The sequence below is a fragment of the Serinus canaria genome, chromosome 8 (genome assembly GCF_022539315.1).
Source record: "Serinus canaria isolate serCan28SL12 chromosome 8, serCan2020, whole genome shotgun sequence".
Classification (NCBI taxonomy): Eukaryota; Metazoa; Chordata; class Aves; order Passeriformes; family Fringillidae; genus Serinus; species Serinus canaria.
In genome coordinates this window covers 14,878,725-14,895,180 of record NC_066322.1, presented here as the reverse complement: position 1 = coordinate 14,895,180, position 16,456 = coordinate 14,878,725, and the positions used below count along the sequence as shown (strand labels likewise).

Here is a 16,456-nt window from a genome sequence, read left to right as displayed (position 1 = left end):
ATTCTATAAAAATGTCACAGTCTCTTAAGCTCAAATGATTCCATACGTTTCCTGCTTCTGGAGGATGTAACTCTATAGTAGGCTCAGTCCCTGGTTGCCAGGCCAAACAGCTTTTTCTGAGGAAGTTTCCTCTCTTTAAGTCTTCCAGAGCTCTTCAAAAAGTGTCATAGTTTATGGTGTAAACAAAAGTTCCCTGGAGATTGTGGAGAGCTCTGTATTTTATGGAAATCCTATTAGAATGCAATGAAAGAGACTTTTTAAATTAAATAATTGCTTTATAATACCTAGCAAACTTTATGTTCCAGGTTTGTCAGCCAAATGGGCCTCAGCCAGAGGAGTGAGATGGAGTGAACCAAAAGGAGAGCTGGTGTAAATGGGCCCAACTTTCACATTCTTTCTGAACTTGACCAACACATGCAGGGACTAGAAGGAGCCACTGGTTGTAGGGCAGCCGTGTTCTAGAACCTCATTGTCACTGTGAAACATGAAAACAAAACACAGAAACAGCAACTGAGATTAAAGGCTGTACTCAGATCCAGACTGGAGGACGCACGTACAAGATTTTATTGTTAATACTGTCCTTCCTTAGCTCCCATCTCTCTGATATTTTTCCCACACTGTTATTCATTGCTCCCTTCTTGACTGTTGGAAGTCAGGATTTTTTATCATCTTCTGTTTGCCTGCAGGGACCTCAGTTATTTTACTTCTGCCCATGGAATCCCACTTCAATTGCAGCTGTTTGAATTAACATGTTTCCTTGCTGCATCTCCTGGCTGAGGAAAGTGCAAGTGCTGTCATGGCCAGCAGAACAAACAGGTGACTCAGTTCCGTCCCGTAACTCATTTCTGTGGCATTTTTTTGTAAACACATGTGGTTTATTAGCAGGTGGAGGTGTTTGGGTTTTTTTTTTTTTTTTTTTGATCAACAGCTATATACTGTGGGGCGGGGGGTGGTACTTGGAAAAAAAAAAGGAGACACACCTTTTAATTCTCATGAAAACATTTTCATGGAAAGCCTTCTTACAACAACAGAGTGAGAACAAGTTAAATATTTTGTTTCAAAGGGATTATCCCTACCCAGCAGGGAACAGCTGGCATAAAACGTCGATCCACCTCCCATTGCAAACAAGAGCCAAACTCCTGTTGATTTCATTGGTACAGAATCAAGCTCTTATTAAGTCCATGGCCAGCTTTGCACAACTTCTGTCTCCTTCTCTTACACATAGGCCTGACCCTCTCTGTCCATGGAGAACCCAGGATGAGTTGTAGCTGTAGAGAAACTGAAAGCATTTTAAGATATAAATGACTAATATGAATAGATAAAGATAAATATAGATAAATAAAGATATAAACGTGCTTTTTCCAAATATGTTCAGTTTTGGAGTGCCTCACAAGCAGCCCCACTGACTTCAGTCTAGCCCATCTGTCTAGATAGCCAAATAACAAGCAGCAAGTTATATCCAGGACTTGACTCACTAAAATGAGCAGCCACAAACTTCTTACTTCCTCTCCAGAGCATTCACATCAAGGCATAGGTGTATGTAGAACTGTTTAGAGAACATACATTATTACCAAAAAAATGGACAATTTTTATGATCCTAATCTCTGATATTGATAGGCTTCCTGTTACCCACATCCAGTCCTTTCATGGTTATATTGTTTGAATGAGTTTCTGCTAAGTGGCAGAGCAGGCTGAAACTGTTAGTGCTTAGGAATTGGGAAAAAAAAGTCATAACAAGTGATTGGGTTGTTAAGAGCCTCATTGTATGTGACAGTGAAAAAACTGGGCCTGTACTGTCATATGTCATCTAAAAGTTAGCACTATGAACAAGATGTTTTCATATCCTTTCTAATACTTTGAGATAGACCAAAATTTATCATAGCTACCTTCATTTTACTCGCTTAATAATGAATGATCAGTGAAACATTTTGGAATAAGAAAGCTAGATGATTCATGCAACCTCTACTGTGAAAGGTTTTCAAAGTTTAAAATGTAAAAAGAGAAAGTAAAGGTAGCTGTATCTTTTAAAAGACAAAAATGTATGTACAAGAGATGAGAAGTTTTAATTGAATAACATAGTTTGTGAGATCATTATACAGGTTTGAATTTTGATAATGAGATTGAGTTTCATTCATGTTCAACATTTGCATGAGTTCTCAAACAATGAAACTGTCTTTGTGGGCCTTTCTTTGACTTCATGACCATCATGATTTTCAGGGATGAAAGTCATGCTTTGATGATAATGGTGTGATTGTATGGGTGCTGTATAAACTGCAGTTTTTAATTGCTGGGGAAGGTACTGTGTTTCTTCTTCTTTATTAGAACTGATCCAAGATATAAAGAATCCAAAGTCTTGCTCAACTGTTCTTAGATAAGAAGGTATCCAAAAATTTTGCCACAGCAAAATTACATAGCATTCCTGTTATGCACACACCTCTGTTCTTAGTCTACACCAAGATAAAGGGCCAAATTCTCTTCTGGAATAAAAATCACAATTTTTTTTTGCTGTCTGTTGAGCTTCTACTACCTTTTCCAGCAGAGGCCTTGGTTACTAGTACAGAGTTCATGTAAGGAGACAGGTCTTTACCTCTTCACATTCTACTGCCAATGTTTGGAGACTTCTTGTATCTTTGTGCCAGTGCACAGAAAGGAGTATAATATGATGCATGCATGACTTCATCATAAAACTTCAACTTCTGGAGCCTGTGGGTGGGGAATCAAGTGTCCCATTTAGGTAGTCTGTAATAATTGTCATTCCTCTTGCATCTTATTCACAAGTGTGTAAGGATCCTGTTTCTGAAAGACTGGACATGCTGAACTGCTGTTCTGGACTAGTACTTTAGTCCCTGTGCTTTTATATTGTTAGAGCTACTTCTTTTGAACTTCATGGCTGGTTAAAAATTTGGTGTATTCTAGGTTGTACTAATTATGAGGAGAAAGTGTTGTGAGAGTTATGAACTGCTTGTATGTAGCTATGTATCTACAAAGAAAGGACAAAGATCTGTTTTTCCGACCCCTGGACAAGTCAAACAGCTATAAAAATGAAATAAGTTCATCCAATTGCCCGTGAGACCTCTTTTAGCCTCATAAAAGCGAGCCCCATAAGCTCACTGCTTATGCTCACCCTTGGCCTCTCATAGGGATGCACTGGCTGTATGTCCTGCCACCTCTCTTCATTTCTGCAGTGCCTCTGTGGCTTTTCTTCCCACCCATTCTGGTGGTCTCTGAGAGTAATATTGAGGAACTGTGCTTCTTTCATAGTTCATGTCTCTGATCAGACTGTCCTTGTCTTTGCTGTGTGCAGTGACACGTGCCTGCACTTTGCTTGAAGACTGAATACCTTCACTGAGGACTTGAGTTGTTCCTTCCCAGCCAACTCAACTGAAGGGCAAATACAACCAGCTCTGACAATGTTTCATCCATCCACTTCTACATCTGGTTCATATCAAAATTATTCCCATAATTCCTGCCATCATGAAAAAGCAAGCCTTAAAAGAAGAGGAATAAACATAGAGTGGTTTAAAATTGTATACTAGGAATAATTAAATTCTTAGTAAGAGACTTCTGTCATTTCTCTATTTTCACGCACCATGAGGAGGACAGCATGTTCTCATCTCTTTAGAGTCACATAAATTACTTGATTAAAGTGCATGTTGCAGAGCTTAATCTGGACATTTGGAACCTCCTTGCTGTTTTCTCAAGGTATTTGTTAGATGACGGGAAAAAAAAAAGTCTTGTGCTTAGTTCATCTTCTTATATTGTAGATATATTTTCCAGACATTTGCAAATAGAGTAAAGAACAAGAGTTCTTCAGCTATTTAAAGTCTTTGAAAGAAGAAAGGCAGTATAGATTACCAGCAGTCTACAATGTGCGTGGCACAAAAATGTCAGTTTTAATGGCAAAGTTCAGGATAAAACTGTGTCAGCTAATTTAATCATTTACCATGAAATACCAGTTATCTTAATCTTACATGCAGTCCTTAAGTCTGCTGCATATTTTTGTGTAATTGAATCCTGTCCCTAAAAGGGACAAAGCAAGGAATTTGCTTTTCAGTGAAAAGTTAGGCTCTAAATGTTCCTGTTTATAAATTGTACTTGTGGTATTGTCAGATATTTTGATAGTGAGCAGCTAATATTTCTGATGAGTCTATTTTTTCTCTGTTTCCTATTTGTCTTCCATGCTACAGAAATCATATTAGTATTCAGTTTCTATGGAACTTAACCGAAGTCTCTGGAAAAAAAACTGCAGATATTGTTCCCAGAACTTAAGGCAAATAAATTAGTATCTAACCCAGATGACACATTTTATTCATGTGGTTTGCTTTCCGTCTAGATACCTGATGTATTACTTCATCAGCAAATTCAACAAGGCCAAGATGTCTTCATTTTCCTTCAGAGCAAGAGCTGTAAGAGCAGTGTGGTAGAAGTATTGGTCTTCTGTGGCCAGCCGGTGAGAGCCCATCAACAGCTGTGATGAGCAGAGCAGACACGAGTGACAGGAGGCAGCTGAAGGCAGAGAGGACCCACGCCTGGAGCTGTGTCTCTGTGACTGGAGCAGAGAGAGGCCAGGACCCAAGGAAATCCCAGCAGCAAGGGAAAAAAACAGATTGACTCTCAGTGACTCATTTAGCTCCTGGATTGGACAGATCTCTCCCCTGCTGGCAATTTGGCTGAGCATCAATGGACAGATACCAGGATGAATAGCTTAAAATAATTAGGGGTTGGGAATTTGCAAAACTGCTAGCCATCCAATTCTTTACTGTGCAATGCGAGGCAGAAAAAAGAAATTACATTTAGGTTATTAAATATTAAGTCAGTGGATTTACTTCCATTTGGTGCAGAACAGGAAACTGGCTAAAATTCAACATTTATATCATTGTGTTGATGGTCTGTTTATCACAGAGCAAGTAAGTGCTTTTTGGCAGGTCAAGCTCTTTGACACATGGGGCAAATGTGTGCTTAATTTCTCCCAAACAGAAGAATTAATATAATAATAATTAACACAGATGAGAACAGAATTTAAATCAAGTACAGTCAGGAGTTCAGTTTAATGCCAGGTGTCTCACATTCTAGATGTGCTGGGGCCAGATTTTTCCTGTTGAAGGTAGCAAGGGTTTTGCCTTTGGCACTTATGGGAGCTGAAGTGGGCCTTGGATGTAAAGAGACAGGATTCCCTGTACTGTCTATTCAGAGCACAAACCCAGAAGCAACAGGCTCATTTAGTATCAGTAAAGGTCAGTTAAAATTATAGAGACATCCTTTGGAGCAAATCCTCTGCCTTGTATTTGCATATTTATGAATTAGAGATTACGACAGGCTATTTCATTTATTAGAGCAGCACTGCTATGGTTAATAGTCTGTCAGTACTTCCATTATCAAGCCCATTTTTCAGTGTTTAATATCTCAGCCATTTAAAATCACATCAGGAAGCAAGTTGGTCTTATGTTGCTGGCCAGGTGCAATTTTTTGTTATGGATTATTTTCAAAAATGAAATACTGCTCATCATATATGCAGATGAGCCACAGCATTTCTGCTGGAGGGACATAGCAAGGTGTGTAGATTCATTGTGGCTTTGTTTTTCTTTAGGAAAGAATGGAAAAGAGGGATTTGACCAGTCACATCAACTGTGGCCTTATGTTTGAAGAACAGTTTTTCAAGCAGCTGCTCTCAGGAAAGGCTGGTTCTCAGTGGGAAATCAGGTTGCTGTTTGCTTGCCAGTGGTGGCCAAGGTAAACAGGTGAGGATGGTTACCCTGTCCCTCTGATCTTTCTTGTCTACCAGTCATGGGTGAAGCACCCCAGGCAAGAAAGCAGTGAACAAAAAAGAGCCTTTAGAAGTAACAGGAGTCCCAATTACAAATTCAGAAATCTGGCCTCTTTTTAAGTGTCTGCCAGCAGCAAAGAAGTGCAGTACTGTCCTGACTTCATTACTGATATTTGGGGTAGAGGTGTTGCTAAGGCTTAAGGGGCAGTTATGAAGCAACTTGCACACATCCCTAAACTGAACAGTGGCATTTATTTCAGCAGTCTCACATCACTCTCCTTCCAAACAGCCCCACTTTGCTTTTATAGAAGTTCACTAGAAAGTAACTGCCTGGCAAGGGCAAATGTTCAGAGTAAAATACCAATTTTTAACTTGCTAGGGCAGCAAAAAGTTACTCTTCAGCATAGCTGAAAGAAGCTGCTCTTGCACTATGACCTTTTGCCCTATGAAAAGAGAAACAGTCCAAACAGAAACTCCTGGGGAGTGGTTTGTTTTCAAGGTCTTGAAAATCATTTGCTGCCTCAGTAACTGACAACTTGGAAATCAAATTCATTAGGAGAAAAAAGATGAAGCTATGTGCAAAATATCTTTTGCTCTTTTGCTTCACAAATGCAGTTGGAGGTGGGAACATAGTCCATATTTATCATCTTTCTCACCACTAATGTCTATGTGCACAACTGAGGGTTCCAGTGAAACTAGCAATGGCAGGTCAGAAACACTCTGAAACGTCATATTTGATCCAACTGGTACATTGCAGCTAATCAAACTGTGCCCAGGGCTTGGCCTCTGTGCCACCTTCTGTAAATTTTGACTGATTTAAGATTAACAACAAGTTTAGAAGTTACATTACACAAACATTTTTTTAAGCACATGTAAAACAAGATTGCAACAAAAAGTCTCTGATCTTAAATCCCCCAAATCCAAATGGTGAGCCAGACTTCTCATCCAGTCTCTCATCAACATCGTGAGAACCAAGAGATCAAGACACTCCACTCAGGCTCATGGAAAATCTGTTCCAGATCCAAGTGGCAAGGGCTAATCAGTAGTGCTTTCTTAAAACAGTATTGGGATATTTTGTAACTAATTGCTAACTTAAAGTCCATTTTCCAGACTCCTTCCAGAGTTGCCATTGTAAAGAACAGTCTTCCTTCCCTAGGCACATCACAGTGCCTTTTCAGCCAAAAATTATCTCTGGCCATGATCATAACTCAGGAGGCAGACTACAGAAATTCTGTTTTGAATATAAAATTACTTCAACAGTTTTATAAAAAAGGTATAACCCGAAGTAAGGAGAGGGGGTTTCTACCAAACATGTAGAAAATATCATACATTTTAAAATGAAGTATGAAGTATTACCTTCTATTTGCTGGAAACTCTGTCGAGGCTCAGTAAGCTATCTGGACAGCATTGTTTACTAGATATATTTGTTTTTCTTTGTCTTCAATTTGCAGTGACATAAAATCTTGCACAACTGACTTAAGTGCATCTTTGAATGCTAAAAATACTCATTATTATCTAATTAGTCAACAGGATGAGTGTAATTGTGCAATACCAGCATTCCTGGGTGTGGTTAAGTACATAGGTAGAATGCCAACATTCATCTAGATGTAGTATTATAAAATTACACAACATACACCCTGGGTGGATACTCTAATTATATTTTACATTTAAACAATGGGTACATTAGCAAAATGGAACTTATTATTTTTAAAAATATCTTCCCACAGGCCTGGATCATAGTAGGTGATGGTAATAATATTGCCCAAATAGAGTATCTTCCATCTCCCAAGGGACTCTGTCTTCTTCATAAACATACAAATAGGAGACAGAAACCAGGCATAAAGAGCCCTTCATTCACTCATGGCATAAAACCACCCCAAAACAGACACGTGACAATTGCTGAGTCATGGACTGGAATAATTGAAGGCAGAGAACCACCAGGAAGGACTTTCCATCTCCTGAAGAATCACATGAGATTAACCAGAAATGTGACTAGAACTGTTATATTTTTATGACTTAGCAGACATCAGGACAATCTTTAAACCATGGTGGAAACAGATCCACACAGTGAGTCTTCTTTGAACTTAGCCAGGAAAATCTAGGTTACAGCCATCAAATATCTTGAGCATTTGAGTTAATTCTGATCTCTGCTAAGATTTACTGTGAATGTGGTGTGAAAGTCTGCTGCACTCCCAGCCAAAACCTCCCTGCCTGGTCATTCTTCCTGTGGTACATCTGCAGTGACTGACAGGTATGCATGTCACTGGGGCCAGCACTACAGAGATGGTAACTTACACAGTAAAAACAGAAAACAAAAGAGAGTATTTACTCTCTTTTGATATGGTTTCAAGGTGAGAAATCTGGGAGAAGAATGGAAAGATGAAAATTCCAACACCAAAAAAAAACAAACCAAAGAACCCTATGCTGTGACTCATCATTAATGGAAAATGTCAGAGCCTAAAGCTCTGCTTTTTTCATGTGCCTGGGTGCAGAAGGGTGAGGTGCCCTCTGAGGATGATTTTATCTTTTACTTTTGAGTCTGAAGATCTTGAATGTGGTTTGGCAAGTTCATAAAAATACTGTGATCAAGTTGAGTTGCCATCTGGAAATGATACAGAGATGTAAGAAAGCTTAAGGAGAAAACTGCAGATGCTGGAAGAATCGGCAGTGCACATGAATGAGGTTAAAAATTGCAGACAATTAGCTACAAGATGACTCCTACTAAATAAATCATCAAAGACTTGACTACTGCTTCCAGGTTTCTACTGCGATATTAGCTCATTGGAACAGTCAAAAAGATGTTAATTTGGCCAAAGTTTTAGAAATGTGCTATTCTTGTTTGAATTAACAAATCAACCAACAAGGCCAATCTATACTGTCTTGCCAAGGCTATAAAGCTTCTAGGGAAGCTCTTATATTTAATGCTCTGGATCTAGGGCCCCATGATATGCAAAATAAGACTCTGTGTTAAATGAAAGCCACACAGGAAAGAAAACCTGAGCTTGTCATGGAATTTCACGTCTTGTTTCAGCATTCAGTAAAGTGCTTTGGATATCCAATTTAATAGAGGAGCACCATTTTTTTTTCTGTATGCCTCCACAGACCAGGCCTTGCTCTGATCTCATTTAGTTTAATCCAAGACTCAAAGTAAAAAGAAAATATTCCAATTGCTTCCAGTAGGCATCCAGTCAATCTTGTGCCGTGGTTTTACTTAAATGAAAATTCAGTGCTAAGTTCCTCCCAAGAAAAAGAGAGGTAAGTGATAGGAGTCTGCACACTAAACTTTCCACCCTCCTGTTATTTGCTGCCAGATAGAACCTATCCTTTGGCTTGGCAAAAACTTCTTAATTTGTCTGGTCTATCTGCAGGGTTGACTGGTGTAAAAAAAATGCTCACCTCGACCTTCTTTATTACTACATCGAGGCAGCTCACTACAGTTGTACTCTTTTCTACTGCTTGAGATTTACTTGTGTCCCTGGTGTGTTGTGATAAGCCTCTGAATGGCAGTGCTGTGAAGGTTTGTTCTTCCCAAAGACTCTCCTGAGGTTCAGTGAAGGCAAGTAGGGTTTGCTTGGGTTTAAAGGTAAATTGTGTATGTCACTATATAAAGAGAAATATGCAAAGTGTTGGTTGAATTTAAAAGGAATTTGGAATGTTTGACTTGTCACAAGGCCAGTTAGTATTATGTGGACTTCTGACATCACTCATAGCAGGAGGATCTCACCCCATGGTGAGTGCCAGGTCAGGGTCTACTTGTCACATACATGCAATTTAAACCATCTTTAGAATTAGCCTTAAGTCTTACTATCACTTAGTAGTATAAAATAAGAAACATGATCTGAAAACTCTAGAGAGAAATACTGAAGTTTTGCACATCAAAAAGGCTAATTAGAAACTCTTTTATAACAAATAACTAAGCATATTGCCATTAATTATAGGAAATACTCAAGGTTTGGAATAATCTATTGAAGAGCACAGATGTATACAAAATCCTATGTAAATGAGTGTGTGCAACTGTTCTCCAGGTAACACGTGTAATTATAAAAATAAGCTGTGTGTTCAGGGTTATTTTTAAGGGGTAGAACATCATAAATTAGATTTCTCTCTCTTCCTTGCTCTTACTCAACACAGTGAGATAGTTATTTCTGTAGTTATATTTGTTCATCACAGCCTAACATGCATTCCAGGGGCTTGGAGCAGATTCTTCCTGTACCTGAAGTAGTAGTAATTCTGTTTGCTTTCATACTAGTAATTCTGTAGTTGTTCTGTCAGCTCTACTGGAATTGGATCACTGTAACTAGCAGCAGAATTTGTTCTCTGGTGGTAAAATTCCTTTGGTTTCAAAAAAGCTAATGGAATTCATAACTGCTTTTGTATTTTTCAATCTGTGTCCCAGAGCTGACTAGTGACATTGGTTTCTTAAAAAAATTACTATTACTATGATTTGCTACCTTGCCCATTAGTTTTGCCAGTAGAGACTCTTAACACCTCTGGGAAGAAAATTTCACATATCCCTTCTTTTACCCTGTCCAGCTGCAAAGAAATCCTCTTAACTTTTGATAGCTGTACTTCATGGGGAAAAGGTTCTTCTCTGTCGGGGCCATGACGGGTGGCCTCAGGAGGCTGAATCACTCCACTCCAAATGCTCCTTCCATCTTACTCACTGCCTCCATACAGATGAAAGATGCTGTGCTTTCCAGGTCAAATCTCATCAATGAATCTCCCAAATACTTGTCTAAGCAAACTCCTTAGATTAGATGAGATGTCTACCTGCACTGTGGCCATTGTAGATTATCACCCAGCTGGGACTGGTAAACTTCCTGATGCCTGCTCCAATCTCCACACCATCCTGAAAATGCCAGGGCTTAGCACTTTTGCTCTTAGAAACACCCATCTGCAAGGGCATATGTTGGTAGGGAATTGGTTGCTCTCTCCCATCACTAATAGAGAATATTGATGTTGCCATTGCTGGTTCAACTTCTTTAATTCTCCTAATTTTCCTAACAGTTGTCTTAACATTTCACAGGTGTGTCCAGAACTACTGTGTCAGCAGAAGTTCTAAAGAGATCATGGTAAAGCTCATGCTTTCACCTCTCAGATTCAAGCTGATTAAAGGGTTTGAGGAAAAGTACCATGGGCAATAAAGAACAATGAAGATCATTTAGATGAGCTGAAGGTATCATATCAGATCACTAAAAAGTAGGAAAAAATAATTGTACTCTAACATTAAAACAGTCATCTCTATATAGCCTCAAGAATTGTCAACAACTGGCCTCCAATCTAGCTTGAAGATTTTGGTAATCTCACCACATGCTGCCCCAAGTGTGAACAAGATTGCCTAGGCCACAGGTACATAACATTGGCCGAACTTCAGTATCTGGCCTGTTCTTGCATTTCTGCTTGTGAACATCCACTACTGGTAATTATGAGTCATAAAATATTGGAATAGTTGGATTTTTTTCAGCCCTGTATTCTTGATCTTAGGTTTTTATGTTTACCTCATTTTTAGTGACTCTGAAAAGGAGACAGCTTCTGTCCTAATTGCACTGTGATAAGGAAAACCAGCAGTTTTTACTGACCCTGGTCACCCAAGGGCATCCTTTTACAAAGAGACACCTCTGACATGTGGATCCATGTTGACTGACATGATAGATGCAGCACTTGTAAAAGAAACCAGCTTGGAGTTGCTTATCTTTTAGTGGCAACTAAATGCAGAAAAGAGTTACAAGAGTGGGAGCAACAGGAGACTGTCAGTTGGTTGTGAAGTCAGAGTGAAAGTTTTATATAAAATTTCATCTATTTGAGAGAGATGGCTATGTTAGTAACTATTCCTTACATATAGATCAGACTTCTAAAGTCTGCTTTGGATAAAAGTATATAAAAAAACCTGAACCCATGAGCTTATGCTTTCAGTGTGCAGTCAGTAGATTAGAAGGAAAAGGAGCTGTTACACCTGTGAAATTAAATTTGACTCAAAGATAGTTTAGGATGATAATGAAGGTGAAAGTTCAAAATATAGTGTGATATCTGTACAAAATGTATTGACCTGCTGTCTAACTTTTTTGTTCTTGCTTGAAATCTAAAATTTTGTTTCAAATAAAAATCACTTCCTACCAGTTCATATAATACAAGTACATTATTGAATTCTGACTGAGACAGGGTTGCTCAGAGATAGGGGGCCCAGTCCTGGCCTTTGTAGCATAGGGTCAGGAGCATTTTGCAGGATGTGACAGTTTCCACACCACAGGCAATTCTGACTTTTACAGGCAGCAAAAAAGCCAAGTTACAAATGAAAACTTTCTATTCCTTTCTAGCACTACTGGTCTTCTGATGAAATTTTTGAAATTTGGGATGAGTGGCAAATTTTTCAGCGAATCCAAGGGAACCAGAATAGGGATGGTCAGCTTAGCAAGAGAAACCAAGGCACCAGGTAAGATGACAGCCTTGTGGGAGAAGAGATGGAGGGGCAAGGGGAGGGAAGAAGGCAGGGTGGCTCATGGAGGTGATCTGACTGGCAGCAGGGTGTGAAGGGGAGGGAGAGACTGCTGCCTGTCCGGATATAGAACTGGTGCTGAGGGGTAGGGTGCTGGAATCATCTGTCTGAAAAGAGAAGGGAAGAGAAGGAGAGCAGTAAAACTTTGGGGTTGGCATTGTGGGTGGCAGAGGGAAAAACAGGGTTCCTTCTGCACCCACTCTGCTTCTAGGTAGAAGCTAGCTGGCTACAGCTCCAGGAATGAGGGGGGTTCACTGTCTCTGAGTTCATGACATTATTTAAAAAAAAAAAAAAGGGGGAGAGAAACCTAAATCTCTTACTGCTTGACTGGGCAAACAAGAGCTTAACAATGAAGGGAAAGTCTTTCTACCTTTCCCCAAAAGCAGCTAATCTTCAGCCAAAGGCTTTACCTGGGGCTTTTCTGGAGGCCACCTCTGCCCCGTGGGTGACATCCCTATCTCTGCTTGAGCCTGGCAGGGCAGTGAGAGTATCAAGCACCTCTGAGCCATGAGCAGGATATTGAGGAATGAGGGAGCTTTGTGCCAGTTAATTAGCAGCACTTTGGTGGTTTCTGCAGTCCACAGTAACCTTCACAAGACCTGCAGTGAAGGAGAGATATTTGGGGATATACGGTTGAGGCTGGAAGTCGATTTATTTCAGCTCCTCTTCCTTTGAGCATTGAATTCATTGTTCTTCCAGCTCCCTTTAGAGACTGTGCCATCAGCTGTCCAGGCTGGGCAGCCCAGAGTCAAAAGGAAAGGAGCCTTTTGCCCATCATTGTCACATAAATCAGGGCCCAAATCTGTAAAATGTGAGAAAATGAGAGATTCGATTATCCATATGGATCACTCTGGATTTATTCCAGATTGCTTCATTAATAGCAATCAAAGACATCACTTTAATGGATTTTTTATCCTCAAAATTATGATCATGGGGAATTTGTTCTGGCTATTGGTTTTGAAAAGGCTTTTGATTCTCTTCAATAGCCTTAACTTATTTCAGATTTAGGTAACAGTAGGATTTGGTCTTAAATATGTTAGATAGGTCAATCTCCTTTATTCAAATCCACTGTTATGTTAAAACTAATGACCACGGTTTGAAGATGATTTATATACTGAGGCTTAGACATGAGAGTCTTTTTTCTCTGATACTTTTGCTGTTACAGAGGAGCCTTTGTTTTGGGAGAGGTAACTGTTTTTAAGGGAAAAGTCAGTGATGTTTTCAATTTTGCCCTTAGTTGGAGGATATGTTATTTTTTAATGAAGATTTTCTTTAATGAAGATTGTGCTGGAAGTCACTGAATGATGTTCATGTTTCTTCTTTGTTAATTGGGGTAAAACTCTTAAAGCCATTAGGTGATTTAAATGTAGCTCCATTTGAGCAATATCCTTTATTGGATCCCCCATTATCCTTTAAACATCTTGGTGTGCAAGGGGATAAAATTAGAATGAATTTGTTTGCTTTAAATTGCCAGCCTCTGCTTGATAAAACTATTAGCTATTTAGCTAATTGGGCTGCTCTTCCATTATCATTAATTGGCAGAATTGATACAAATAAAATGGGGGGGTTTATCCAAAGTGTATGTGTTTTTTCCTAGGTATTCCTATCAAGTTTCCTATCATGTTCAGGGAGTCTTACATTCTGCAATTAGTTTTGTTTTCAAGGTTAGAGGTAAAGTCAAGATTGATTTTGAAACTCTGAAGCTTCTTACGGAGTCAGCCATGCTGACTCCTGCTAACTTTGTTGTTATTTTTGTTTGCCTCGATGCAACGTGTTTTGTGATTTAGGCAATGGCCAACGCTATGGGGCTGTGGGGAGTGTGGGGCTGTGCAGCCACGGACTGAGCACACCCGCTTCGCAGAGGGTCAGGGCGAGGCTTGTCCCAGGCTGTGCCCAGCAAGGTGCTAAACACCCATTATTCCCTGGCCCACCAGGTATTTTAACACAGCCAGAACTTTTAAGCACACAAGCCCAGTGACGTCGATCAGCTTACTCATAGTAGTAAAGTTAAACAAAGGCCGCCCTTGGTTGGGGCCACAGTAATCATCACCTTGTCAGTTTGAGGCTCCCACCAAATCCATTGCAAAGCAGCACCACTTCCACCTTGGCTGGCTCTCAGCTGGTGCTGCCCTCCCTGGGAGCAGGGCAGGACACTGGGTTTGGAGGAGTCGCTCTGCCAATCCCCGTGTCGTGTGTCCAGAGCATCAAGAAACTGCACCCTCTGCTCCTGCCTTCCCTGGTGGACATGCCATCCCTTTTAGGCTGCTAGAACAAATCGTGCTTCTCCCTTCTAATGCTATGATTCATGTTGGCCATTAGCCTCAAATAAATGAATGGGCTGAAAAAAAATTAAAACCAAATCACACTTGTGTCAAAGGGAGGTCTTGTTGACAAGCAGGGCCTCTATTGCCAGAATTAGTCATCTGGGTCTGCCTTTTGCACCAGAGACTAAGAAAACCAGAGGATGATTAATTGGGCAGGACCAGGAGGATGTTGCCCCTCCCCTACAGCTGGCCAGTGGGGGCAGTTTCTAAATCACACCATGAGGGTAGTGGTTACACCACTGACCACCACCATTACCACTGCTTCACTTTCACCACCATTTTATGTGGTGGTGGGGTACCACATCTGTTCTTCACTGCCCAAACATGCCCTTTTAACTGTGATTTTCTTTACCTTAACTTGCAAGCCATTTAGAGCTGCGTCTATTGCCTTTTAAAGCTGCTTAAAATAATTTCTATCTAGAATATAAAATAGTTTAATGCAAAATAATTATTAAAAATGTTTTACCTGTAAAATATGTGTAAATATAATAATATATAATTTTAACTAAAAAAAAGTCAGGCTCCTTCCTGTAGACATGATCCAGTACCTGTGTAACATGTTTGAACACTGGAGCAAACTTGGTGCAATGCTGCCCTTCTTAATTCATTTGAGTCATTGTCATTTTAGACTATACCAAAGTCATTTCATGAAACACATCATGCTTCATGGGTTAATCCTGATTTAGCTGTGGCGCTTTGCTTTTGGTTATTATCTAAATTGTTTTGCCCATCTCTTCTTCATTCATTTTGTCTGTCATGAATATCATTCTACATGGATTTCACTCATACATTTATTTGTATTTAAATTATGCATCTCTTTAAGGAGATAGACCCATCAAGTGATACAATACCTGATGGCACAAAGAATGAGGCATTGTTTACTTTTGCATAAAAAGCCACAAAGATGGAGCACACAGTTTATAGGATACTAATGAATTATTTGGATGGTTGATCTTAAGTCAGACTCAATCCAGCTAAGCTTGGTAGCCAATGCATTTGAAATGTAATGGATAATAGTCCACAAGCCAAATATATTGCAGGTCTAGTTTGCACGGGTTGGCCCTTATTGACAACCTTATTGAGGCACCTTTGCTCTGAGTGGCTGGGGAAGTGCCTCACCACAGGCTCACAGGCTGCCTTCTTGCCACTGCAGGGACAGAGGCTGGCCTGCTGCTCCAGGCCTTGCACACTCCTGGGGAGACAGAGAGCACCTGAGTCTCTGGGGCCACAACCTGGCATGTTTCATGAGCTGAATGAATTCACTGGAATGAAATTCACCTGGGGCTGAGGGGCCTGTTGCAGGTCCTTCAGGAAGAGCAAGTACTCCCACAGCGCAGTTAGAAACCCTACATTCTACAGACTCACCATGACTCAGAGAAAAGGAGGAGGGAGCAAAAACAGAACCATTAGAATGAGGGTTCTACCTCCCAGCAGTATATGCACTGATCCTGTATTTCTGAATTAATTGCAGTAAATACGGAGCATCACACTGGGAAAAGCTCAAGTGAAGGAGATAAGTATCAAGTCCAGGCAGAGCAGAGGAGCTGCAATGCAGGAGCCAGTCCTCCCTGTACAACCTTTAAGGTATAATAGGGCTCAAACCTCCTTCGTGGTGGCATTGCTGTTTATATTTGCTTCCATATCAGCTCTGAATTTGGCTTATTGTCACCAGTAAAAAGCCCAGAATAGGTGACATCCTGGGTTGAAACATTACTGTGGCATACAATGCCTCCTCCTCATTTGAAAGTAGAGATATAACTGTATGTCATTAACGAAGACAATAATAAATTAATACAATAGCCAAGTAATAATGCTGTAATGCTTTCATGTATGAATTGGAATGTGAATACTGAGCTTTTCATTTCATGGTTGAAA

At 40.0% G+C, this 16,456-nt stretch overlaps 1 long non-coding RNA gene across 1 annotated transcript; it reads left to right on the top strand.

The window, feature by feature from the left end:
* Nucleotides 1-569: 569 nt before the first annotated feature.
* LOC127059843 (uncharacterized) lies at nt 570-5,723 on the top strand. Its single transcript, XR_007778042.1, has 3 exons — nt 570-816; nt 4,334-4,450; nt 5,588-5,723. It is a non-coding gene; the product is annotated as an uncharacterized LOC127059843 (long non-coding RNA).
* Nucleotides 5,724-16,456: the final 10,733 nt, after the last annotated feature.